Source organism: Neofelis nebulosa, chromosome 11 (genome assembly GCF_028018385.1).
Source record: "Neofelis nebulosa isolate mNeoNeb1 chromosome 11, mNeoNeb1.pri, whole genome shotgun sequence".
Lineage (NCBI taxonomy): Eukaryota > Metazoa > Chordata > Mammalia > Carnivora > Felidae > Neofelis > Neofelis nebulosa.
The window spans coordinates 93831004-93857353 of record NC_080792.1 but is presented as its reverse complement, the minus strand read 5'-3'; the positions used below and the strand labels follow the sequence as shown (position 1 = coordinate 93857353).

Below are 26350 nucleotides of genomic sequence, written 5' to 3'. Positions count from 1 at the left end.
GTGTGTGTGTGGGGGGGCTCTGTCCCTGATGCAGGGACCTTCCTCTTCCCTGCAGGCCTCAGGCTGAGCCCAGGCAGGCACCAGGGAAACAGAGATGGGCCAATGGGGTGTGATCGATATTCTGGGATCTTAGATCCAAACTCTTCTTACAAAAGTCCTGCCTCTTGGAACGTGAGGACAACGAAAGAGCGGGATGCTTGTGGCCAGCAGTGCCCTGCGGCCAGTGGGGACGGACGCGGGAGCCCCATGGCAGGACCTCCCGTCCAGATGCTCCTGCCGAGCCCTCACTTCTGTTTGTTTTAAAGCCTCTAGTATAGGGACGCCTGGGTGGCCCAGTCGGTTAAGCGTCCGACTTGGGCTCGGGTCATGAGCTCACGGTTCGTGGATTCAAGCTCAGGAAATTTAGCCCCGATGCAATCGCATTCAGGTTTTGCGTCCTGGCAGGAATGACGTTCGGGTGATGTTGCCTCCTGGGGCGCCAGTCCTCGCGAACACAGGCCGCGGGTTTGTCCCATCGTGGAGGACGCGTGTGCACGGGTCACTTGGCTGAGGGGTCGCCACCGAGTTCTTTGCAGTAAGATCGCCAAGGTCCCCTTTGTGATGGGCAAGTAGCTTGTGGGGAGGTCCACGGAGGCCACGTGGCAGGAAATAGCTGTTTTGCATCAAGCTCCCCAGGTTGTAGCCTCGATTGCTGTTATTTGTATCAAGTACTCTTACGACAGTTACAACGTGGCGATTTCTGTGTGAGTCCTTCCATCTTGTTGCTTGGTTTTTCTCCTCGAGGAAAAGCTTTCCTCTTTTTCCCCATTTATATATTTATATTTATATTTACTTTTGTTAGTATCGATTAATAGACTGTTGCTTTGTTCAGCGGTTAGATGTATTCCTGTCACGGATTTCAACGCCCAGAGGAAGGGGCTGAGGGGGCCTCCCTCCAGGTCCAGGCGCTCCGTGAGGCTCAGAGTTCTGGGCTAATACGATGCTCGAGGCTCATCTGGTACTTTCCCTGTCCCGGTCCCAGAATTAGCCACTTCATGACGGACCCTCGTTTCCTCTGGTGGAGAACGACGTTTAGCCACCAAGACCTGCATGCTGGGTGTGAGCACAGTGGCTGGGGCCTCGCTGCTTCTGGTGTCCCAGCAGACAGAGCGGAGAATGTTGTGATGTTCCCTCCTAGCCACGATGCTCTTCCCTCCTGTGGGAAGCCGCGAGCTCAGGGTGCCCGTGAGGGACCCTCCCAAGCGGGGACACGGGCCTCTCCCTGCACAGACCCTCCCGGGAGGTGAACTGGGTTCCTTCCTGTCAGATGGTCGCAGCCTGGCCCCTATTGGACTAGGCGACCGCAAGGGGCCCTTACAGCGCTTGCCCATAAATATTTAAACGGCGGCTCAGCTTTCAGACAAAGTGCATCAGTGGTAAAGATCAAGCTTTTTGACCTTTCGTCAATTTACTCAGTGAAACATGATCCTCCCTGTGTCTGTTTTTTCCAAAAGGTTGACTCCTTTTTTCATAGTTGAAAGGGGCCGCGTTTTCTCCAAAGGCAGAGCAGAGAAGATTCGAGAGTTTTCATGCCTCTTAGAAATACATCAACACAGATAAGAAAATTCCCATGCCCGCCCGCCCGCACGAGCGAGACGCTTGTCACGCCTCAGGGACCGCGTGGCGTTTCAGAACCGGAGGCATCTGGCTGGCACCTGGTGCGGCCGGCAGAAGGTTGTAGAATTTGCTGGAGGGGGATGGGAGGGGGAGGGGGGGCGGCTGAAGTCACAAGGCGAGCCCTCGCCGTGCCGGCTGTGCCCACACCCAGCCTGGCCTCACCAGGCCCCCCTGCGCCCCGGGGACCGCGGCTCCTTCCTCTTGCAAGGTCTCTTGAGCCGTTAGTGTGGTCTTTTCAAGCGCTGGGGGGTCCGGTGCAGTAGTAGAGAGAGGACGGGGAATAGAGCTAGCACCTTGGGCTAGGCATCCCGTGGTAACGCTCTCTGCTCCTAAATGTATCCGCGTTCGAAATACGGTCTGGCTTATGACCAGCTCTTCATTCTCTGATTTTGGATATTCTCAGCATGGGCGTATTTGAAGCAAGGTAAAACAGATACCAAAAGGGACGTTTAATTTAAGATTTGTTAACGTTTTATTTATTATTGAGAGGCAGAGCATGAGCGGGGGAGGGGTAAAGAGAGAGGGAGACACAGAATCCGAAGCGGGCTCCAAGCTGTCAGCACAGAGCCAGATGCGGGGCTCGAACCCACGGACCGCGAGATCATGGCCTGAGCCAAAGTCGGACGCTCAACCGACTGAGCCACCCAGGAGCCCCTGAAAGGGACGTTTAAAAAGCAGCACATTGGTAACTCCTTCAAAGGAACATCAGAGACTGGGGATCATATTCTCTGTTAAAGACTGTGAGAGAGGCCACACCCACTCCTCTGGGTCCTTCTTCCCGGTCCGGGGTTGCGGGTGGGGAGCCTGTGGGTGGCTGCTGTGGGTTTTTCCCAGACGGCCCCTGTCCAACCTCACGTAAGCTGGAGGCCTGTCCTGTCTCCCTGCAGGGCCTGATTTGGGTGGGGGTGCCTGAGGCGCATCACACACGCTGGTCCCAGAGGGTCTGTGACAGAGAGAGACCCAGCTCCAGGCTGTCCCCGGAGAACTGGGCGTCGCCCGCGGCCACCATCACACCCCCTGTCTTGCACTTTGCCCCAGCGATGCCTTCATTTGGGCCTGACTTTCTGAGCCCTGGGGGCCCCCCTGGGGCAGCCAGTGTGACCGACCCTTCTGCGCCCCGCCCAGCGGCACTCCACGCGGAGGTACACGGAAAGTCTTTGTGGGACGCGTGAAGGCAATGATCCCCCCCAGAAAGCCCCACTCGGCTGTGACACCCAGGTGTGGACTCCTCTCTGCTCTCAGAAGCAGCCGGGCTCTGCCCAAGCCTTCCCAACCTCCGCCTGGCAGCCGCCCTGTGACATTTACAAAGCAGGTGGGGATTTTTTTTTTTTTTTTTTTTTTTTTTTTAACAAGGCTGTGTAAATTTTGTTCAAGAAAACGCTGCTTGAAATCTCTTTGATATTTTCCTGCAGGGTCAGGAGGCTCGCATTTATTCACGGCAATTTCCTTTTAGGGCGCAGGCCTGAATTATAAATTACAGGAGCAAACTGCTTGTTTTGAAGGGAACTATCTCTCCCGTCACCCCCCCTGCCCCCCCCCGCCCCCGATGCTGCACCCCAGAAAGCAGTGATGGGTTCAGAAAACAAGCCCTCCCTGGGTTCCTGGGCTGCGGGAGAGGGGTCTTCAGACAGCTGCGTAACTCTGGGCTTTCCTGGGCAAAGGGTTGCTGTTAGCGTGGATGTTTGAGAGAGCGATGCTTTGGATTTTGGGTGCCAAGACGGTGCTGGGGGGGGGGCCCTTGGGCGCACGGGTCTGAATGTGCTGGTGGCAGGTCCCCGCCCTGGTCAGTCTCCGTGGGAGCAAATGCTCACACTTAGCAGAGGGCTGCGTCCAGTAGAAAGAGCACAGAGGTGGCGTCGAAGGCAGTTCTGCGTGGAGCCCGGACAGTGAGCTGGCGACACGCGGCTGCAGGATGCTCCCACGTGCCCAGGGCGGGCAGGGGTTTAAGGATGGAATCGGCAACTGTGGGGGGCGGCGGGCGCGACATGGCCCCAGAGAGCACGCAGCACGGGAGGGGTGAAACACAGCCCGGGGACAGCTTGCCAGGAATCGCCCCTCGCGTCTGGTGCCAGAGGGGCAGACGCTCTTTTCTGCCTGTCTCCCCTCCCGGCCCCCCCCCCCCCCCGGTCTCCCGGCCCCACCGAGGGTTTGCCCACACCGCCCACATGCTTGGCTCCTGTGCAGCCCCATCTCTGCACGAGCTTTGACTCGGTCCTGCTCCATACCCGACTTTGGGTCATCCCGAGCCCAGGGGCGCAAACGGTGGTGGGGGGTGGGGGTGGGGGTCGGCTGCACCTGCTGCTGTGGAGCCCCCGCGTGGAATCGTGGCATGCTCCCACGACCCCTGTTCCTCGTCTTGGGGGGGGCGGGCAGCTGGGCCTCAGACCCTCCCCGTCGAGGCCGTCGTCTCGTTCGTGCCACCAGGACGGGAGCACCACTCACTCCCCTCGTTTCCCCTGGGCGGAAGGGACTCCCGGTCGCCACGAGGAGTCCACCGCTGGGGGTGGACATTTTCTCCGTGGCGTCAGGTGGTGGCAGGAAGCTGCTTGTCAGGTGGGAGCTCCTTTCCCGGCAGCCCTGGTCCCGTGGGCTGAGAGGAGGGACGTGGTGGCTGTACCTCCCGGTCCAGGAGATGGGAGTGCTGAGGCCTGCGGGCTCCTGGGGATGGGGAGCCGATGGCGGGGACCTGGCCCCCTGAGTTGCAGCCCTGGGGAGGGGCCGGGGGGGGGGACCTGCACCCAACTGGGAGCACCTGCATCGATCGGTTTTGTAAGAAATAAACGCCCATTACATCCCGCCCCACACTCAGTGCCTGACGGGGGCCAGGAGCTGGCGTGGTGCTTCCTTAGCCCCGTCTGTCTCCCATTACGCCCTCGTCCGCCAGCCTACAGCTCACGGCCGCTGTGCGGGCGGAAAACCAGGAGGCCGTACGTCCACGGAGAACCACAGGGTCCACGTTGCTGTGCCCTCGGCATTAAGGGCAAGTACAGCGTCCTCACTGTTTAACTCTTTAAGCAGCAAAAATTACCACGCACGTTCTGTTTCTCTTTGTAATTACGGTAATTCTAGGCTGTTTTTACTTGACGAGTAGAGTAACATTTACCCATCGTAGAAATTATTTTAAAGCGTAGGAAATAATTCAGAAGAAACTTAAATCACCCGTAGAGACATCCCGTCAAAGCCGTCACAGGTAACATTCAGTGTTCGTAAGCTTGACTCTTGTGTTGTGGAGATAGTTGGGAAATGTGGTTTAAAAGGCTGACCGTGTTTTGGGGGGATATTAGGTCAGTTCTGTTCTCTCTGTTATGCTTCATCTGTTTTCTTTCTGTGAACAATGCCTACAGGACGTACCCCATTCTGCAAGAGGTGTCGATTCCGTCACATCCGTTATTGTTATTTTTTAAATTAATTATTTTTTTAATGTTTACTTATTTTTTGAGAGACAGAGAGAGACAGAGCATGAGCGGGGGAGGGGCAGAGAGAGAGGGAGACACAGAATCTGAAGCAGCTCCAGGCTCTGAGCTGTCAGTACAGAGCCCGAGGCGGGGCCTGAACCCACGAACCGTGAGATCATGACCTGAGCCAAAGTCGGACGCTTTGCCAACTGAACCCCCAGGCGTCCTGCCGGCACCTCCATTATTACCCTTCCAGATAAACTTACAGAAGTGGCCTTTCTGGGTCAAACACCCATTGTTGTGGCGTTGGTGATATACGGGCCGGGTGCCTCGCATGGAACCGTTCTCTCTCCTGTTGGAGGGAACGAAATGTGCTTTCTCGACTCTTCTCTTGAGACCCTTGAGGACACAAAGTGTGATATCTGTCTTTACTTATTGTAGAAAAGTTAGAAAGGCAACATGTGTCGAAACTCAGGACATAATGATTAGTGACACATGCACTCTGTGCTCACTTCTGCCGGCTTGTGGACGGTGCCCTCGGGTCCACACGAACACAGAGCTGTGTGTGTGTGTGTGTGTGTGTGTGTGTGTGTGTGTGTGTGTGTGTACGTGTGCATGTGCACGGGCGTGAGTCCCGTGAGAGTCGCAAGGGCTAAGACTGGTCCCCGGACCTGGAGGTGGCAGTGGGTCCCGATTTCACTCTTCTGGGGGTGGGAGCACCTGGGCTGGGCTGCCCTCAGGCCCCGGAGTCAGGAGGCCCCGGGCCCGGCTCGGGGCGTTCGAGTTGTGTGACTGTCCAGTGACTCGTTCCATCCTGGAGCCTGTTTCTGTTTTGAACCCTCCTTTCATGCCCACTCCCCTTGTTTAGAGCCCAGGGCACCTGGGGGGAGGCGTCAGCTGGTGAAGCGTCTGTCTCTTGATTTCAGCTCAGGTCACGATCTCACAGTTCATGAGTTCGAGCCCCGCGTCAGGCTCTGTGGGTGGACCCTGCTTGGGATTCTGTCTCTGCCTCTCTCTCTGCCCCTCCCCATTTAATGTTTAAAAAAATTTTTTTAATGTTTACTTATTCTTGAGACAGAGACAGAGCATGAACAGGGGAGGGGCAGAGAGACAGGGAGACACAGAATCCGAAGCAGCTCCAGGCTCCGAGCTGTCAGCACAGAGCCCGACGCGGGGCCTGAATCTGTGAACCGTGGGATCGTGACCTGAGCCCAAGTCAGACACTCCACCGACTGAGCCCCCCAGGCACCCCTCTGCAGTGTCTTTTAGAAAAGCACAAATCCCCCGTTCACGAAGCCCCGCCCTCACACCCAGTCACCTCCCAAAAGGCCTCGCCTTGTGACACCACCACCTTGGGGGTTAGGACTGCGACACAGGAATTTTGGAGGGACACAGACTTTTGGTCCACCACGTTGCGGTGTCGGAGGAGGCAGCGGTGAGTTCGGGGTGCGGAGGCAGAGACCCCACAACATACTGCTGCAGGATTCCTAATTCTTGCCTATCGTCTTGTCCCCGTCACACAAGTGGGCTAGGAGGGTGGTGGGCCGGTGGACCGGCTGGCTGGGGGAGAAGCAAACCGCTGCTGCGTGGTCTCTCCTGCTCCCATGGGGTGGGGCCCCCAGCACGGCAGGTCCCAGGCCCCCCTGGCCAACAGCGGGCTCGCTCCTGCGGGTTTCACCCCCGCGTGTTGGCGGCTGGCCCAGGCACACCCCCGGGAGAGTCTGTCCCACGTCAGCTGCTCCACTGGCCAACCTGCAACCCGCGGGTCAGTCGGGGTTTGGGTCGGGCCAGATGCGCAGGCAGCTTCCCCCACACCTCGGCAAACGCTTTTCTGTGCGCGCTGACCGTGGCCGTCCGTGGGCGGAAGTCCCTTCCGTGACTCCTGGGCGCCACCCACAGGTGTTAGGTGGGGTGCGGGTGGGGCGCTTTGCACACACTTTAATTTGCGCTTGGTGTTGAGGCCCCTTGGAAGCGATACTGTTCATCTTCCCACCCCAGTGCGGAGGTCCTGTCTGACGCCTCAGCCTCCTGGACTGGATGATGAGTAGGGCGACTGCTGGATCTGGGTCAGTGTCAACCCAGGGCTGGGTTTACTGCCCTCTTCACCAAGGTGACACGTGTCTGCCCCATAGCTCAGACGCCGGCAGCTGTGAGGCTGCATTGGAGGCACGGGGCCTCTCCTCCCCGCCTTCTTGGGTTTCCCATCCCGAGCAAGGACTTTGAGCCACTTAGAGGCCCTCAGAGTGAAGTCGGCCTCTGCACATCCTCTCCTTTGTCTAAAAGGAGGAGGCGACAGACCCCTCGGTCCCACAGCCCAGCTCCTCTGGCAGTGAGAGGTGGAATCTTCAGTGGGAGAGTCTGCCTCAGGGCCTTTGCACGTGCTGTGCTCTCTGCCTGGGACTCTCTCTCTGTGTCTCAGCCAACTGCTCCTCACTCATCACTTCAGCCTTCATCACGGGACACCTCCTCCGAGAGGCCTGCCCTGCCCACCCCACCCCTTCCTCTCATACCCTCTTACTTATTTTCCTCTCAGCGCATGTGCGAGCTGGCATGGTCCTGTTTGTGGGAATATTTGTTGTCCCCATCTTGCCCACCGGAGTGTGACCTCGGGAGTGTTCCCGCTGTGGGTTCCATCAGTCTGGGGCTGAGCACCTGAGTGTGGAAGGCAGCAGACATCCACTTCCAGGATGTGACCTGGGCGGGCTCTCCTTCTGTCCACGTTTAAGGGGTGTGGTTTCCCATCTGTGAGATGATTTCGGTAGAAACCCGCTTTCTTCCACGCAGCTCGTGGGACGGTCCCCAGGCTTCCTTGTTGTGCACCGTGACCGTTCCCACGGGCTCCATCATTGTCTGCCGGCCGCCCGGGCCCTTACTTCGTGTTCACACCAGCCACGTGGCCCTCACGGCCATTGGGGAGGTGCTGCTGTGGCCTCTGTGGCCGTGGCCAGTGAGAGCGTGGGCGCCACGAATCCCACGTGGTTGAGCGCCCAGGCAGGAGCTTTGCCGTCTGCTTGGAGCACGAGGTTGGTGCCCGGCAGCAGGCGGCCACTGGGGGACCGCTTCATCTTCAAGACCACCGGCCGGTCCACAGGCGTGCAGGTCACAGAGGTCTAGAGAACGGGGGATTTGGGGGTGGATCTGGTCCACGCCTCACACTCAAAAGCAAGGGTCAGGCAAGGGGTGTGGATGTGTGAGGTCGGGCAGGGTCTGCGAGCGTCGGTGGTGGTCCCCTGAGGAGGCTGCTGGCTTCCTGCTGGCCCCCCGCCCGCAGGGGGAGGCCGCGTGGCTCCCGTGGTGGTCCCAGCACCGTCCGGCCGAGGGAGGCTGCCAGGCTCAGCCATGTGGTCTCCAGCAAGGCCAAAAAATGGCCGTGATCACAGGACTCACTCGTTAGGCCGTCGCCCCCAGGAGTAAACGTGTTCAGTGGGGCCTGGCACTCAGAACACGTCTGTCGATGTCAGCTGGTGTTGGCTGTTAAAGAGACACATGTCACCATTTGCCCCGGGACAGTCTGGCTTCCAGGACTGATCTCAGAGCTCTGGGCAGAGCAAGGGCCTCCCTGAAGATCGGGGCTCCCTTGGGGCACCTGGACAGGGGGCCATCTTCTCTCTTACAATCAGTCTTTATTTTTAATTTATTTACAACACGTTTCTTTCACTGTAAGAACACCAAACGTGAGATCTACTGTCTGAACAAAATTTCTAGCGCACAACTCAGTCGTCCACGCCGGGGGCACTGTGTCCGCAGCAGGCCTCCGGGACTCACTCACCCTGCACGGTGGACACAGGACAGGGTCCAGACATGAAGGCACGCACGCACGGCCGGCTGGTCTTTGACAAGGGGGCCCGGGCTACGCGATGGGGGAGGGGCAGCCCTTCCTTCCACAAATGTTGGCAAAACCAGATCCCACGTGTCCAGACCGACTCAAAATGCACGGGACACCGCGACGCGAGACCGAGAGCCGTCGAAGTCCTGGAGGCAAACGGGGAAACTCCATGGCGTCGGGCTCGGCCCTTGCCGGGGCACCAAGGTGGGGGCTGTGGCGTGCAGTGGTCAGACGCCACTCCAACTCTGGGCTCTGCTCTGTCCGAGAGCCTCGGTGCCTCAGCCGTGGGGACGGGAACAGAGCAGCGCGTGTGGCCTGATGGGAGCGGGCCCGGGGAACTCTGGCCGCTGCCAGAGTCATCAGCGGTGGTGGTGGGAGGGCCCGGGTCTGGTGCGGCCCCTCCAAACAACCCTCGCTGTGCGGACCGCTCCCCCCGGGGCTCCTGGGAGGCTCCCTCCCCGCCATGGAGCTAGCACACGGAGTGAGCGTCCTCACACGTGACTCATTTTCCAGTGCTCTCCCAGCAGGGTCACCCTCTTTGTCCCCCACGACTCCAGGACCAACAGAGCCCAGTTTGTTTTTCTGTTTTATGCTGCAGTGAATTCCCAGGTGCTAATGGGCACTTCCCAGCCCACGAGGCTGATTATAAGAGAAGAGCTGAGGGCCGCAATCACGGTGCGGAGGGAAGGAGAGGCGGCCGGGGTCCGGGCCAAACATGAGGTGGCGTGAGGCCGGGAAGTCGTCTGTCGGGAGGAAGCGTCCTCAGCCCCTGGGAGGCCTGTCCCCGAGGCGCGGGCCGCGAGGCCTGATCTGGCTGATGACTTAGCTTTCTGTCGGACACGGCAGACCACAGAGCGGGAAGCGGGACTGCTTGACGCGCTCTGTGATCCTGTACTGATGACACGGCATCTTTCCGTGGCTTGGGACAAACCACGAGGGCCATGCTGCAGCCGGTTGACACGGCGGGTCTTCCCAGCTTGTGGCAGCACCTCTGAGGCCTGGAGGGGCCACAGCCTCAGGGGGCGTCTCGCCACCCCTGCTCGCCACGTTCCCGGGAGCTGGTCCGGAACGTTCTCAGGGTAGCGGTTCCCAGGGCCCATGCGGGTATTTCTCACGTATCGGAAAGGAAATTTGATTTTTCCCGGAAGACACTGGCCGTGGGCGTGATACCCTTTTCCGTCGGTCTCCATGGACCGTCTGGCGTTCGGGGTGGTGCTGAACCTCCAGGCCGCGGCCTCGAACCCGGACCCCTCGCCCCCCAGGCTGTGGGACGCGCCGGGCGAGTGGCTTCCGTGGGGGGGGGGGGCTTCCTCACGGGTCGGGGGACGCTCCGCGTCAGATGCTTGGAGCAGGGCTGGGTACGGAATGGGCGCTCGGAGGTGAGCGGCTGCTGTTAATGCCAATAATTGGTAATTAACACACAAACAGAAAGCGAATTCCTGAAGCAATTTCGTTTTAGAAAGTCACTCCATACTTTAAAGTTCAGTTTGGAGATAAAGAGGAGGCAAGGCTGAAGGAGGGCCGCGTCCGTGACTGAGGTTTCCACGGGTGGCTCGTCTGGGGCCTTTAGCGAGAGCAAAATCGGTTTTCACGGAAGGTGATTACTCCGGTGAGACTGCTTGTGAACAGTAAACGTGTTTAATTCGATGCAAGGCCCCGCTCCGGGGCCCCGATTGCTGGTACACACCGTCCCGGGGGTGTGGGGGGCCTGCTGTCTTGCCCCTCAGAGCCTTTGTCTCTGGGCGACAGTGAGGTTTCGGATGGCGGTTCCTGCCCCCTCTTCCCTGACGGCTGAGAGGCTAGGATCTGGGAGAAACCGTGAGAAAGCCCGCCCGAGGGGGTCAGCACGGGGGTGTGTGATCAGCCCAGAGAAACAGCAGGTGCTCAAGGTGGGGTTAGCCATTCAGACCAACGAGCATCGGGGACAGAGCGAACGAGGCGGGCACACGGCCTCGAACCTGGGGCGGAAACGCCGGCCGCAGAGGCCCCCTCGCACACCACTAATTTATAGAGCCTGTCTCTGGCTCTCTAGAATTTCTTTTATTGACTTGCGTCTCTGGAGGACGTAGCAGACCTCACTACTCTTCCTGGGGGAGGTTTTTGAGCTCAGCTTTCAATTTTCACTTGTTAATGTTCCGCCATTCATGGCCAAGCGGAAATGCGAGAGAATGGATGTCTTTTATGTGACAGCTGGTTAGGACGCCCTGTCTGGGGGCCGGCTGTCTCTCTGGGGGCTGGGGAGGTGGCCATGAGCATGGTCGTCCCACACTCCTGCCCTCAGACAGCGGGTCCCAGCCAGCAGGTCCCGACGAGCTCAACGTGGCAAAGGGGAAGAAATCCACGAACCCCCTGGACCCTGGGTGGTGTAGATGCGTGTTGTCTGCACAAGGATAGCAGTGAAGGCGGTGGGGTACTTTGGGGTCAGTTTTAACTTTTTAACTTATTTTTAAAATGTTTATTTTTGAGAGAGTGCACGTGCACACACGAGCAGGGGAGAGGGACGAGGTACAGAGGGAGAGAGAGAGGGGATCCCAAGCAGGCTGCGTACTGTCAGCTCAGAGTCAGACGTGGGGCTCAAACGCACGAGCTGTGAGATCAGGACCTGAGCCGAAACCAAGAGCCGGGACACGGAACTGACTGAGCCACCCAGGGGCTCCTGGGGTCCGGTTTTAAAAAATTCCTTTTTTAAAAAGACAAGTTTTAGAGTTACAGAAAAGTTGATCAGAGAGTGAGACTCCCCACGTGCTTTGTGTCCCTTCCCGGCAGGGTTTCCCCACTGCTCACAGCTGGTGGGACCTGAGTGCATTTGCTACAGTTGATGAGCCACTGTTGACACATTGTTGCTAAGTAGGGCTCACTCAGTGTTATCCATTCTGGGGGGTTGGACAAACGTATAATGACATGTATCCTCCATCACAGTGTCGAGAAAGTGGCTCAGCGCCCCCCAAATCCCCTGTGCTCATCCCTCATGGTTGACGGCTCATCTTGGTGCCGAATGAGATTCCACCGTCTGGTGGACCCCAGTCTGTTTATCTGTCCGCCCCCTGGAAGGCTCCTTGGCTGCTTGGGAAGGTACTTTTCAGCAGATCCGGACCAGTGGGGATTTTCCCAAGTGGGCAATTCATAAGTACGGATCCAGGGAGACCCTGGAGAAATCAGGAGGGGGAGTCGCTGGGGTGTCTATGCTTCTAGACACAAGGTGAATAGCTTGCACGTTACTTATCAAATGCCGTCTTGTAGCAAATAGACACGGGTTATATCCTTATACCAAGGAAGGCAGGGGTACGTTTCAGGGGTCATCGTAACCTATGGTCGTTTTCTTACCACAGACTTGATTTTCTCAACCTGTCCATCCCATGCTAACGCATTAGCCAGATTCACCAGATAATCAAAACATTTTCAGGAAATACTAATAGCCAGAGTCAGTAGAGCTGACGTGACACAGGGCACTGATAACGTTTACGCTCCTTCTCCCCCTTCTCGTGAGCTGTGCACTGAGAGGCCCCGGTCTGGGTGGGAAGTTTGCGGGATAGACAGCGAATATGAGAACAGACACAGATCTCTTCGGGGGGTTTGCACCGAGTCCCCAAAGTCCAGCTCGCTCTGTTATTCGTGAGAATTGGTTCTGATCAAGTGTTATAAATATTTTCTCCCAGCAAAGAGTGCAGAGAAGACTTTGACAAATCCTCATTGTCATTAATTTCAGGATTCCTTATCTGAGCCCCAAAGCTTCTGTTATAATTGTGTTACTCTCACTACGTGATCTCAGAGCAGGGATTATATCATAGTACTTCACATTTGGTGGGACTGCTTCTTGAACACGCTCATTTTATAATTAAAAATTTTTTTTTCTTATTTATTTTTGAGACAGAGAGAGACAGAGCATGAACGGGGGAGGGGCAGAGAGAGAGGGAGACACAGAATCGGAAGCAGGCTCCAGGCTCTGAGCCATCAGCCCAGAGCCCGACGCGGGGCTCGAACCCATGAACTGTGAGATCGTGACCTGAGCCGAAGTCGGACGCTCAACCGACTGAGCCACCCAGGCGCCCCTATAATTAATTACACCAAAATATTGTGGTTCCTCCAGTGTAATACGCTGTTTTTTAAAAGTTTATTTATTTCTTTTGAGAGAGCAAGGAGGGAAGGGAGAGAGAGAGAGAGAGAGAGAGAGAGAGAGAGAGAGAGAGAGAGAATCTGAAGCAGGCTCCAGGCTCAGAGATGTCAGCACAGAGCCCGATGTGGGGCTCAAACTCACGAAGCAGGAGATCATGATCTGAGCTGAAATCAAGAGTCGGACACTTAACTGACTAAGCCACCCAGGTGCCCCATAAAATGCTATTTTATTCATTCATTCTTTTATTGGACAAATGTTTATGGAGCATTTCCTCTGTCCCTGGGGGCACAGCGGGCAGTGAGACGGATGGGAGCCCTGCCCTCAGAGACCTCGCTTTCTAATGGGCATCTGACGGTGAGCATTTTAAAATGGTGAAGGTAGGGGTGGGCACAGCCTCCTTGGAGAAGTGATGTCGGCATCAGGACCTGACGACAGGAAAGGAACGGGGTGGGCAAAATGGGAAGCTTCGTTCAGCGGAACATCCCAGTGCAGAACTCCAATGTCTGTGTGCTGTGGGAGTTTTATTTATACCGCTCCAAACTCTGTCCTATTTTCTATTTCTGGCTCCATCAGTCTGGGGCCCAGAGTGAGAATGGTGTGAGCAGAGCCACGGCCGATGCCCCATAGATACAGAGGATGAGTAGGAAATAGAGCCCCGTCTTTGCAGGCCACGGAGTTTTGAGGGTTATTTGTTACTACAGCATAACCCAGCCCACCCTGACTGATGCATATTCCAAGGCATGTGACGTTGCGGGCTTCAATCATTTGGTGTTTCTGCAATTGTTTGAGGAGCTACTCTGTCTGGACCCTGTGCAGGTGCTTAGAATACAACACAGAACGTTAGAGGCGCGGCCCCCGCCCCCTGGAGCCGGGGGACAGCGGCACGTCAGTGGCCGGTGGACTGGCCTGCCTCAGTGCCGGACCCTCTGGGCTGCTGGGGCCCGAGAACCAGGGGATATACCTGCGGGAGTGTGGTTCCCGGGGCCGGGTCCAAGCTGCAGGGGTGAGGGAGCGAAGAGAGGAAGGGGCGTGTCGCAGGGGCCGAGTGGGGGATGGTTAGCAATGAGGCTTCACGTGGCTGAGAGACAAGGACCTCGGATGAAATGCAGGTTTTATAATCCCGAGAAAATGTTGCCAGGAGGCCGGAGCCTCCGCCAGGTGGGATGTGCGGGCAGCCAGAGCCGCCGGCCCCCCTCCAGGCCTGGTTCTCAGGCCCTTCTTTGGAGTCGAGGGCTTAGTTAGCGCCATCATTTCCTGCTGCCCGAGCCCCCGCTGTTACCGTGATCTCGCCCGTGAAGCCCTGAACCACACAAACCCCGGGCAGGGCTGGACCCTTTCCTCTGGCGTCCTCGCCCCGGAGTTTTTTCTTGCCGATTCCCCAGCGTCTCCGCCTTCTGTCTCTCCAGACGTGCCCGCTTCTGGCACGGGAGGGGGGCGCCTGTGCGGCCCCTTGCTCCTTCCCCCGACGGTACACCCCGTAGGTGATTCCCTCTCCGTCACGCGTCTCACGGGGAGTGTTCGGCGTGGGGGGGACTCGGGGGGAGACGTCGAGGCAGAGAAGGTGGTCCTCTAACAGTACCTGCTGTCAGAACATAACTTTCACCAGTGGCTCCGCAAGCCGTGTTCTTTTTATCTGCGTGACTCATTATGACAGATAGGCCCTGTGCTGAACAGGTCCCATTTGGAGATTGAATTACCGTCCTATTCAGCTGACACAAAGCAGTTCCTGGCTGGCTCGGGCAGCCCATGAATAAGTAATAGCCTTCCAGCTTCATGGCGAGCCCAAGCCTCGGAGGTGCCGAGGGGCTGGCATCTGGGGGGGTAGAGGCTGGTGGCGTCTCCGTGTGGGTGGCCCCAGCTACGGCATCTGACCCGCTCGAGCGTCCGTCCCCGGCGTCTTGTGAGTACCACTGTTGGGCTGGGGGGGAAGGGGGGGGTGGAGAATCTGAGGGGTTCGCGAGACACGGCTTAGACAGCGAGGCAGGGAAGCCAGCCTCCTGGAGGCAGCCGTCTGGAGAACGGACAAGTGTCCTCACGCACCGCGAGGCCTCGGACTGTGTGACAGAGTCCCGGCCTGAGAGCTGCTGCGTCTGAAGGGTGGCTCAGATGGCCGCTGTTCCCCGTGGGGGCTTTGTTCCAAACCTGTCCCAGCCCGATTTCAGGTCCGGAAGGAGTCTCTGCTCCAAGGGTCAGTCCCCTGAGGGAGCGGAGCAGGACAGAGCACAGAGCGAGGTCACTTGCCACAGGATTGCCCCCCCCCCCCCCCCCCCCGGGCTCAACCTCGCTCCCTCCGGAAGCCTGTGCCCCTCGAAACCGAGTTCGCTTTTTGCCCGGTTAACCACCCCATAATCAACATTCAAAACAGCACGTTTTCAAAGTTATGATGTCTCCAGTGCAGTCTTCACTCTGGCTTCGTATAAGATCTCGGGGCAGTGTTTTCCAATTCTTTAAGCCTAGCCAACGAGACCAGGTTTAGTTGGCGTCGTGAAACCTTTAGGTGATGATGATGGACACCGTTGTGGCATTTTCAGTGTGTAGATGTCCAACATTTGTCAAAATAACTGTGAACGTGTCACTAAGCCCATGTTTGCTGAATTCCTTTTCAACTGTTCCACGTAGGGAGAGCCTCGTAGGAAATGGTTGTTGCGAACTGAGTTTATTCCTAACGTTCTATAGCACAAGCTGGATCTTCCCTCGCGGCACAAGGGTTTATTTTGTGCTCCGTGAGGAGCGTGTCTGAGCCTGCGGCCCAGGGTGCATCAGTAAAATCATTGCCTTTCTTTCCCCCTCTGCCCAAACAGCGCTGTTCATTAAAACTTTGTACGGGGGCGCCTGGGTGGCGCAGTCGGTTAAGCGTCCGACTTCAGCCAGGTCACGATCTCGCGGTCCGTGAGTTCGAGCCCCGCGTCGGGCTCTGGGCCGATGGCTCGGAGCCTGGAGCCTGTTTCCGATTCTGTGTCTCCCTCTCTCTCTGCCCCTCCCCCGTTCATGCTCTGTCTCTCTCTGTCCCAAAAATAAATAAAAAACGTTGAAAAAAAATTAAAAAAAAAAAAAAGTAGCACTTTCTGTTATGGTAGATAAGTGGTTCGCAAGCAGGGGGGATTTTTCCCCCAGAGGTCATGGCTGAGATATTTTTATTTGTCACAACTTGGAGGTGGGGGTTATGCTACTGACATCTGGTGGGTGGAGGCCAGGGATGCTGCTAAGCATCCCACAGTGCTCAGGATGCCCCCACTAAAGCATTATCTAGTCCCAAATATCTATAGTGCTGAGGTTCAGAAGTCCTGTGGTAGATGAGGGTTTAGTTCTTTTAGACTCCACCCACAACATACACATACAGTTACATTGCTACTTTAGTTAAATCAATAATGAGTGTTTACATTGTTATTATGTATGTGTATATATATATATATATATGTGTGTGTGTGTGTGTGTGTATATATATATATATACACACACACACATATATAGTTTGTTTTTTCTTAATGAGAGTTTATTATTTTTTTAAGTTTATTTATTTTGAGAAAGGGAGAGAGAGAGAGAAAGGGAGACAACATGAGCAGGGGAGGGGCAGAGAGAGATGGAGAGAGAGAGATAATCCCAAGCAGGCTCTGTGCTCAGCGCAGAGCCTGACTCAGGGTTCCATCCCATGAACCGTAAGATCATGACCCGAGCTGAAATCAAGAGTTGGACACTTAACTAACTGGACCACCCAGGTGCCCCTATATATATTGTTAACTAGGATCAATTAGTGACTGTGATTACATTTCTTTCCTTGTGTAGCTTTTTGCTTTTCCTGGAGTTATTAATTGCCTCATTTTTTAATGGTGCCATTTGTAATCCACATACTGAAAATTCTTTCCCAGTTCTTTGACATGTCAAAAAGTGCTTTCAACTCTCCTTTTTCACATGATACTTTACTTGCTCCAAATTGATTACTCAAGCTCTGAGACTCAACTGTCACCCTGGAGTTTCTCTTTGTCACTGTTCAGTAGGATCTACTGTTTCTCAGATTCTATGGCTTTTTCTTTTAGGTTTTCCCCACTTATTTTACTGCAGCATATCCTCTAGTAATTTCCTAAGAAAGAACACATTGGAAGTAAATTTCATGATCCTTTACATATATGGCAGTATCTCCTTTCCCCTCCCACTTGATCAATTGCTTCTCTCTCCCTGTCTCTTTGCCCTTCTCCCCTGCTCATGCTCTCTCTCTTAAAAAAAAAAAAAAGAGGGGCGCCTGGGTGGCTCAGTCGGTTGAGCGCCGACTTCGGCTCAGGTCACGATCTCGCGGTCCGTGAGTTCGAGCCCCACATCGGGCCCCTGTGCTGACAGCTCAGAGCCCGGAGCCTGTTTCAGATTCTGTGTCTCCCTCTCTCTGACCCTCCCCCATTCATGCTCTGTCTCTCTCTGTCTCAAAAATGAATAAAAACGTTAAAAAAAAAAAAAAAAAAAAAAAAAGAATCTTAAATTGGAAATGATATTCAATCAGACTTTTAAAGGCATCCTGCTGGCTTCCAAGATTGCTGCTGAGAAGTTTGATGCCCTAACCTATTTTTGGTTCCTTTTAAAAATTTCATCTCTCTCTCTCTCTCTCTCTCTCTCTCTCTCTCTCTCTCTCTCTCCCCTCGTATTTAAGATCTTTGCTTTATCATTTATCTTCTCAAATCTCATGATGCTCTTTGGTGTGAGACCTTATCTTCCACATCTCCCATTTAAGTTAAGTTCCGTTTTAGCAACCATCTTTTTTCATCTGCAAGAGCCCTTTTTATCCTTCACTGCCCTTTCCATGGCATCTTGTTCTCTTTCTGTTTGTAAAGCTTCGTTTGGTTGCCTGCACCATTTCCTTCTTCTGGGTTTTATTCTTGTACACGTCGATTAGAATCTTCCATATTGGAGGTTTTGTAATGTACTGAGTAATCTTTGGTTGGTATTTGGTTTAGCAGGAAGGTCTCTATGGCTTGGGGGACGCCAGCGGGGCTTCTTTGCGGTAGGCTTACTCACCACTGATTGCAGGGAACTGAGCATTTTGTGGCGGATGTTCCTAATGTTGTCGTATGAAGGTTTTTGCTTGTGATTATTTCCTACCAAAATGAAATTTCCAGTCTCCTGCCAAGTTTGAGGGTCGTGGGGCGGGGGAGGGGGGGAGGGTATGTGCAACCACCTGCACTATGCATGTGGGCTGGGGAGGGGTCTACACGAGCAGATGCTCATTAGGGTGCTTCACTGCTCTGAGCCCTACCTGCTGCCTCTGTGTCCTGACTGTCTCATTAGCTGCCTCAGGAAATAAGACTCCAATCTCCTGTCTAGACATCTTCCCCTTGTATCTCGTCTGCACATCATCCTAAATCTTATTAAGGTCTAGCTTGAATAAAGTTATACATGCATGTTCCAGCCTCTGCTGTCAGACCGTGGGTTCTGGAAAGACTCGATCTTATTTACTTTGGGGTCTAACAACGGCCAGGAACTTGATAGGTACTTAGAAAATGCTTGCTACTTTGAAATAAATTGAATTTTGCTCATACAGACTGTTTTCCAGTTCCAAATTGCAGGCTGAAGTCCAAATTACTTCCAAGTGTTCTCCCCCCATCCATGTGGTTACTCTGAACACTGGACACTTACATACTTTTGGATAAAACCTAAGATAATTCAACCTCTCATTTTATTCTGTGATTCTAGAAGGTTTGGAAACATCTTATTAACAAAGCAAGAGAGAAGTAAAAGAACTTCTGATATTTTGATGGCTTATGTCAATTGAAGATCTGCTGAAATATGAGAATTTCAACTTTTAAATATTTGGTGGTAAGATGGGGATTCCTAGAGGGGCGCCTGGGTGGCGCAGTCGGTTGAGCGTCTGACTTCGGCTCAGGTCGTGATCTCGCGGTTCGTGGGTTCGAGCCCCGTGTCGGGCTCCGTGCCGAGAGCTCAGAGCCTGGAGCCCGCTGCGGATTCTGTGTCTCCCTCCCTCTCTGCCCCTCCCCTGGTCACGCTCTGTCTCTCTCTGCTTCTCAAAAATAAAGAGATGTAATAAAAAAATTAAAAAAAAGAAGGGAATTTGTAGGGAGTCTGACACAAGCGGTGTGCTCGTTGGTTTTTATTCTGATTTTTATTCATGAATTTGGCTTCTGGTAACACTTCTCCTCACCCCCAGGGCGTCAGTCACATTGGTGTAATTAAGGATGTGTCTAGAGCAAGCCTGCATGGCTCGTGGTCTCCATTCTGTGCCCCGTTGCCATCTGTGCCCCACGTACACAAGGAGGACGATTAGCCCTCACCACCTTTTCTCTGGGCACCTTTGGGAGCTTGGAATTTTACTCAGAGCCTCACGGAAGCTTCGTGTCGGGGTGTGCATGTAGCTGTATGTGGTTCTACCCCAGGACCTTTGGTTGAAGGGGAAGCCAAGTGTCAGGCTGGGAAGGCCATGTGTTCAGTCTCGCTTACTTAGCCCTCAGTGCTGTGGGCTGGAAAGTGACAGCGTGTTCCCGGAGTTTCCCTGCATCTTTGGCCGAGAGGGGGCTGAATGAGGGAGAAAAGCCAATTTACAAGCCATCCTTTTGGGATGGAAGATCATGGACTTTTATTTATTTATTTATGTATGTATGTATGTATGTATGTATGTATGTATGTATTTATATTTTAATTTAATTTTTATTTTTTTACAGTTTAGAAACGGCCCATCGTTCCTGAAGCCCGTGGGTCCGGAAGACACAGTTGATAAGACCCAGCCTTTGGAGGGTCCGCTTGGGAATTTCCCACTTTGTGTCCTGAGACTAGGAGCCTGGTGGTGGGGACTTTGTGGTGAGTTGTCCTTTCTTCTTGCTGAGGCTCTATCCCCCCGTGCCAGTCGGCAGCTGTGTCCGTTGCTTCCTTGTTTAATGGTCTATTCAAGACACGTTTATCAACACCAGCGATATGTCGGTTAGTTGGGGAGGGCCGAATGCCAAGCAAAGCAAACGTCTCTACCTTCGTGGAGGTTAGCGGTCTCACCAGGGAACAGCAGTGCAGAGGCCCAGAGGCACGGAAGCTCTGTATGCGTGAAAAGTGGTCATCCAGCCGCAGGCTGGGGAGAGGTGGCAGGGGCAGCCCGTCGGTGACCTTATGGGCTCTGGGTATGGAGTTCACATCTCATGAGCAGTGGTCAGGTGGCAGTGACAGATTTCAGGGAGAGAGTGACGTACTCACATCTGCCTTCTCAAAGGGCCACACCAGATCTGGGTGGGGGTGGAGGCAGCGTGGAAGCAAGGAGCATCTGGCGGCTACTGTGTAGTCCAGACAGGGGGCAGTGGTGGCTTGGCCCAGGGTGCCGGTGGCAGAGGTGAGGGACACTGCAGAGCTTCTAGATGGGTTGGGGCAGCAGGAGCGGCCCGCCGTTGTGTTGCGCTGGAAAGGAAGAGGCGTGAGAAGCGGTGACAAGCACGGCTTTCGGATTTCGACTGGAGACAACACAGCGGAGGGGGGAGTCCCATTTCCTCAGATGAGAAAGACTGAAAAAGAAGCATGTTTACGGGTAAGATTCGGATTCAGTGTTGCACCGAGGCTCAGCTTTGGGCTTGGGTTACACCTAAACACGGGGAAATTAGCAGATGGCCAGGTCCAGAGTTCAGGAGAAAAATCTGGGCTGGCTTGCTCGTTCTTTTCTTCATTGCTCCCATGTGGAGGCACGATCTGAACACCGGGCAGTAATTCACGTCGTGTCATCGTGAGATGATTTTAGGTGGTAGGAATAATAGCCGGTTCTTCCTGCAAAAGGCTTCCGTGCTGCAAGTGGCTGTCTGGGCACTGGTCGCTGTGGGTGTTAGTCACGCATTTTGAGCATGAAGCAGAAGGTGAACCAGGTGAATCGTTCGTGAGCCTGTGTAGGCTTTGTATTGGGGTTGGTCCTGATAAAAAAAAATGGGCCTGGGTCTCATATTCCAGTCAACAGGATGGTAGGGGTGGTGGTGATGGTGGACACGGTGATGATGGGGGTGATGGTGATGGTGATGATGATGATGGTGAAAATGTTGGTGATGATGATGGTGGTGATGGTGTTGATGGTGATGGTGATGATGGTGATGATGATGGTGAAAATGTTGGTGATGATGATGGTAGTGATGGTGATGATGGTGATGGTGATGATAGTGATGATGGTGAAAATGTTGGTGATGATGATGGTGGTGATGGTGATGATGGTGATGGTGATGGAGGTGATGGTAGTGATGTGATGGTGGTGATGATGGTGATGGTGATGGTGATGGAGGTGATGGTGACAGTGACAGTGATGGTGGTGATGGTGTTGATGCTGATGGTGGTGATGATGGTGGTGATGATGGTGGTGACAGTGACAGTGATGGTGATGATGGTGGTGATGATGATGGTGATAATGTTGGTGATGATGATGGTGGTGGTGATGGTGATGATGATGGTAGTGATGTGATGGTGGTGATGGTGATGGTGATGGTGATGGTGATGTTGATGGTGATGATGATGGTGATAATGTTGGTGATGATGATGGTGGTGATGGTGTTGATGGTGATGGTGGTGATGATGGTGGTGATGATGGTGGTGATGGTGGTGGAAATTGCAGTCGTGGTGGGGTTGGTGATGATGGTGGTAGGAATGAACCCAGCCGGTACGTGTTCAGTAGACTGAAGTTCACACCCAGTCCTCTGATTTCTATTTTATGTGTTCATTTTCCTGGCAGGAGGCAGAAGGAGTCTGTGTGTGAAACTCTGCTGTTTCAGATACAGGGTATGTGCTCGGCAACCATTTGTTCTCGTTACTACAGAGCCAAAAACATTTTGTCATTCAGTTAGTGAATGCAGGGCCCTTGCATGTGGGAATGTGCCTGGAAAACATTCCCCAACCTTTTCTTTCATCATTATCAATATAACGGTGTCTGTTTCTTCAATTGATATCATTTATAGTGAGAGATACTTATCTGCATGGCCTCAAGAGACAAATTGTGTCATTAAGAACACTTTCGTAGAGGATGTGTCTTAACTGAGTGATGTGGGTTATTACTGGTGTGTCAGTTTGTCAAGTTCGTTTATTCTACACGGCTTATGGGACTCAGAAGTTACTCTGCTCTCTGAGGGGTAACAGGTGGGTTATTTCGAGAGCTTATTACTTTTTTGATGTTTTTTATTTTGGCCGTTCTGGGGTTGAAAGCGACAGAGGGGAGTGATATGCATGTGTGTGAATCTTTCCTATATTTGGAATGGGCTGATCTTTTTTTTTTTTTTTTGATAGATTGTTGGCTGCTTGGAATTGCAGATGTATCATTAAGTTATTGCATTTAAATTTAGCTCTTCTTGTCACTTTGGAAGGGAATGGAACGTTTGAATTATTTCACCATGAAGGGAGAGCAATTAGAAAATAGATCCTCAGGGCTTTTCAAAACGGGAGGTGTAGCCAGTGAGTCTCAGTGGCAGCTGTGTATTTGACTCAGAGGAAGAGGTTTGCTGAGAGGTCCTTCGGTCCACAGGGTATTGGAACGACCTGAAACACAGCTTAGCGATCACTGGGGTGTAAGCTCTCCGAGGGCAGCATTTCACACCCAAATCGTGATGATCCTTATTCTCAATACAGCTGTGCCCATCCCTGCGACAGGGGTCAGGGCCTCTCTGTGTCAATAAATCATTAAACTGTTTATGTATACACCGAGTTGGAGAAGTGATGTCACCAACAACGCTTCCCCAGAGGCTTGAGTAATGACAGCGTCTTGGAAATCACGCTCCTTTGTCCCGTTTCAGGGGCAGCGGTGCTTGTTGGAGTCACATCTCACCGGGACGTGCAAGGTCAAAAGCTGAAACCCATGTATAACGTTCCCATTCCAAACCGGGTTGGCCGGCACCGCTAAGGATTGGGTGTTTCCTTTTCTGAGTTTTCAGGCTCCCCGCCCCCCCCACGCAGACACAAACACACGCGCAGACGCGGCGTGTCGGTTTGTGGACGCGTATGCACGCGGAGCGGGGTCTGCACGCGTTTCAAGTGCTTACAGACGCTGTCCTGCAACTTTCACAATCGATTTTTCATTCCTCAAGCTGTCTGCCGAAACTTCCGATTTGCAAAAACTCAAGTGTCTTTTGACCTTCCCTTGCAACGAGCTAACTACTGTCAATAGTTTGGTCTCCTGGACCCTTTTCGACATACGTGTGCGCGTGTAGCCGCAGAAAGTCTATCGTAACTTTGCACGTGCTTTAAAGAAAACCATGTGGGTTTTTCTGCAGATTGGTTATCTTTCTGTTTCTGGAATATTTGGTAGAGATCTTTCCACGGGAGTATTTTAGCACACTGCCTCATTCTTTAAACATTTCTACTTGTTATCCGATGGTGTCCCTGTACCACGGGGTCTTGGCTCGATCCTCCCGGAGCAGACCCAACATGGGGATTCCAGTCGAAGTGGCCTGTTTGCAAAGCGATGCCAGGAAACTTCGGGAGGTGGCGGGGGGCCAGGCAGGGAAGGGCACGCCATCCAGCCGGGGTCCACTGGGGCCAGCGGGGCTCCTCTGTCCTGGAGACGGTGGGGCACTCCCTGGACCCACCCCACTCGAGGGAGGAGCATCTGGGGTATTTACCCACCGCCGTCCCCCTGCCGCTGTTTGCCGAGGGAGTCCCTCTAACACGTGCATAAACATCCCGGCAGCTCTTGCCACGGGTGTTGGCGGTAAGCTGTTTTACTGCGCGTGGGCTTGGAAAGCAAGGGGCTCTGGGCGGCCCGTGCCTCCTGCCGAGGGCCTGATGGTGCTTGCTCGTGTTTAACAACCCGCTGACATTGAACCGTTTATGGCCAGTTAACCAGCCGCTACCCTAACCACGTGTAAGGTTACCAGCATCGCTTACCTGTGTACATGTGACTCTAGAACATTCATAGAAAAGTTAAAATTTTAAAAAGGGGGAAGGTGCGTGCGTGTGTGTGTTCCAACCAGCTGACTTTGTACGTCATAGATGTTCAGTCAATATTTGTAGACACCACGAGCTGTTGACACGGGAAGGAAATGACCTCTCCGTATCTTGGAAGCGTGGCCCACGGCATCTGTTCTTTTACCATGTCTCACAGAGAAGTTACGTGGCTCCTTCCACCTGGGGCTGGCGGGCAGGACCTGTTTCCTCAGTGCCGTGAGCTCTCAGAGCAGAGAGTGGGTCAGAGAGAGCGCGACTTTGTCTTCCCTGCCTTGGTGGAGAATTTTGTCTGGACAGGCTCAGGACAGGCCCTGACTGTCAGGCTGGTGAAGGCGGTGCCTAAATCCATCCACCAATGCAGTATTTCCAGAGTGTTCCGCAGGTTACTGAATAGACAGAAGCGGCCAATGAAACCCAGATACAGACATATATTTACTGCGAAAAAATAGGATTATGTATTAGAAAACAGATTTTTATTATGTTTTGATTGAAAAATTTTTTATTGTTTATTTCTGAGAGAGAGGGAGAGAGAGAGAGAAAGAGAGAGAGAGAGAGAGAGAATCCGAAGCAGGCTCCAGGCTCCGAGCTGTCGGCACAGAGCCCGACGCGGGGCTCGAACTCATGAACCGCGAGATCATGACCTGAGCTGAGGTCAGCCACTCAACCGACTGAGCCACCCAGGCTCCCCATTAGAAGAAATTTAACTATCACATAACCAATGATTTCACGGTGGCAATATGAAGTTTCCTTTTCAATATCTTCATGTCCATAAAACGTGTGTGCTTGTTTAAGGAGAAAGAGTGTGTTAATAATTGGGGCACAGAAATGGCAAAACTCATGAAGTTTGGGGAAACCCAGTTCGCTGTGGCCTCAGAGATGCGCCCTGTGAGCTGCAGGCGGCTCCTGGGCCCCTGGACTGAGCCCAGGTCAGTCCCCAGACGTCTCCGCCCCACCGATTCTGGGGCCTCGCTTTCCGTCAGGGCTGCAGGACAGACTGTCTCCGTGTAATGTTGTTTGTGTGGAAATGTCTAGTTAAAACAGCTCTTAATGTCATTATGCTTCATGACTAAAGTAATTATGTATTTTAAATTTCTTTCTTTCTTTCTTTCTTTCTTTCTTTCTTTCTTTCTTTCTTTCTTTCTTTCTTTCTCTCTTTCTCTCTTCTTCTCTCTTTCTCTCTTTCTCTCTTTCTCTCTCTCTCTTCTCTCTTTCTCTCTTTCTCTCTTTCTCTCTTTCTCTCTTTCTTTCTTTCTTTCTTTCTTTCTTTCTTTCTTTCTTTCAATAGACAAGTCAACATAGAATGGGCTCTGTTGAGCTCGAAATCTTAATGCCAGTTAGAGTCAGACAATCCCTTCGGTGCTGCTGGGCCTGTCAGGGCACGTGTGACACTGGGGTGCCATCGGCACACGCGGCCGGCGTGGTAATGGCCCTCTGCTTGCCCACAAGACCAACAAAAAGTGAAAAGGGAGTGCACGTGCATTTGGCAGGGTCTTCGGGAACCGCTGTGGAACTCACACTTGCCGCCGTGGCATTCGGGTCTTGGTAGTGTCTGTTTCTCTCTGGTGTCTTGGCAAACCCGGGCCCTGGAATGAAGTTTACGTGGCTCCTTTTTTCCTACAGAGGAAGGAGGCTGTGGATGTAGCTAAGGAAGGTCTTTGGGGGAGCCAAGCCCTATGCCATTGTGTTTTTCAGGGTGAGTTAAGGGACTGGTGTAACTGAAGAGAGAGTAGTGTTAACTTCAGGAATGGCTTGATCCAGAATCTCAAACAACGTTTTGGGAATCCCAGTTTCCCCTGTGTTGGTTTCACTTTGAAGCAGGGCCCCTTAATCGTGTGCTTTGTACCATCACGGCTTGGGCTTCCTGCCTTGCACTTATGGAGGGATCCACCTGGGGTCGGTCATGTTGACACTCGTCTTTCAGAAGTCCCGTTTCCTGAAGCCCTGATCAGGCTGAAGGGATTCCAAGTTCCCCTACGGTTGTTACTCCCCGTGTAAGAATGACCAGGCGCCCCGGGAAAGAGGCCTCCTTACCGTGAGGCTGCCTCTTCCTCCCCTCGCCGTGTTTGTGCCCTCGCAGACATCCTGTGCTCACCGGACTGTCTGGGGTGCCCCGCTCTGGATCACACAGACAGTCGTCTGCTGTGGGTTGAATTGTTCCCGCAAAGATGTCGGAGTCCTAACGCCCGAGACCTCAGAACGTGACTGTATTTGGAGACCGGGTCTTTACAGGGGTCAAGTTAAAGCGAGGCCATTTGTGGGGGACCTAATCCAGTGTGACCGGTGTCCTCATTAAAAGGGAAATGGCACCCAGACAGGTGCGCAGGGAGAGCGTCACGTGAAGGGAGAGCCGGCGGTGCTGCGTCTACAAACCACGGAACACCACGGACTGCTGGCCACTGCTGTCGCTGGGAAGGAGGCCTGGGCCACACCCTCCCTCGTGGCCCCCAAAACCTGCCGAGTCTCTGTCTCAGACTCAGG

The 26350-nt window shown here is 53.8% G+C and overlaps 1 protein-coding gene across 5 annotated transcripts in view; it reads left to right on the top strand.

Annotated features, from left to right (window-relative positions):
• The window catches only part of RIMBP2 (RIMS binding protein 2), a 221268-nt gene that overhangs the window by 27802 nt on the left and 167116 nt on the right, over positions 1-26350 (top strand). For 2 of the 5 annotated variants that reach the window (XM_058691506.1, XM_058691505.1), the window contains one exon: positions 19651-19786. The gene's annotated coding sequence lies outside the window, so the exon portion shown is untranslated. Of the gene's footprint in view, positions 1-11796; positions 11950-19650; positions 19787-21671; positions 21719-26350 lie in introns of those variants that run through there. The other 3 variants (XM_058691504.1, XM_058691507.1, XM_058691514.1) reach the window with 3 other exon arrangements.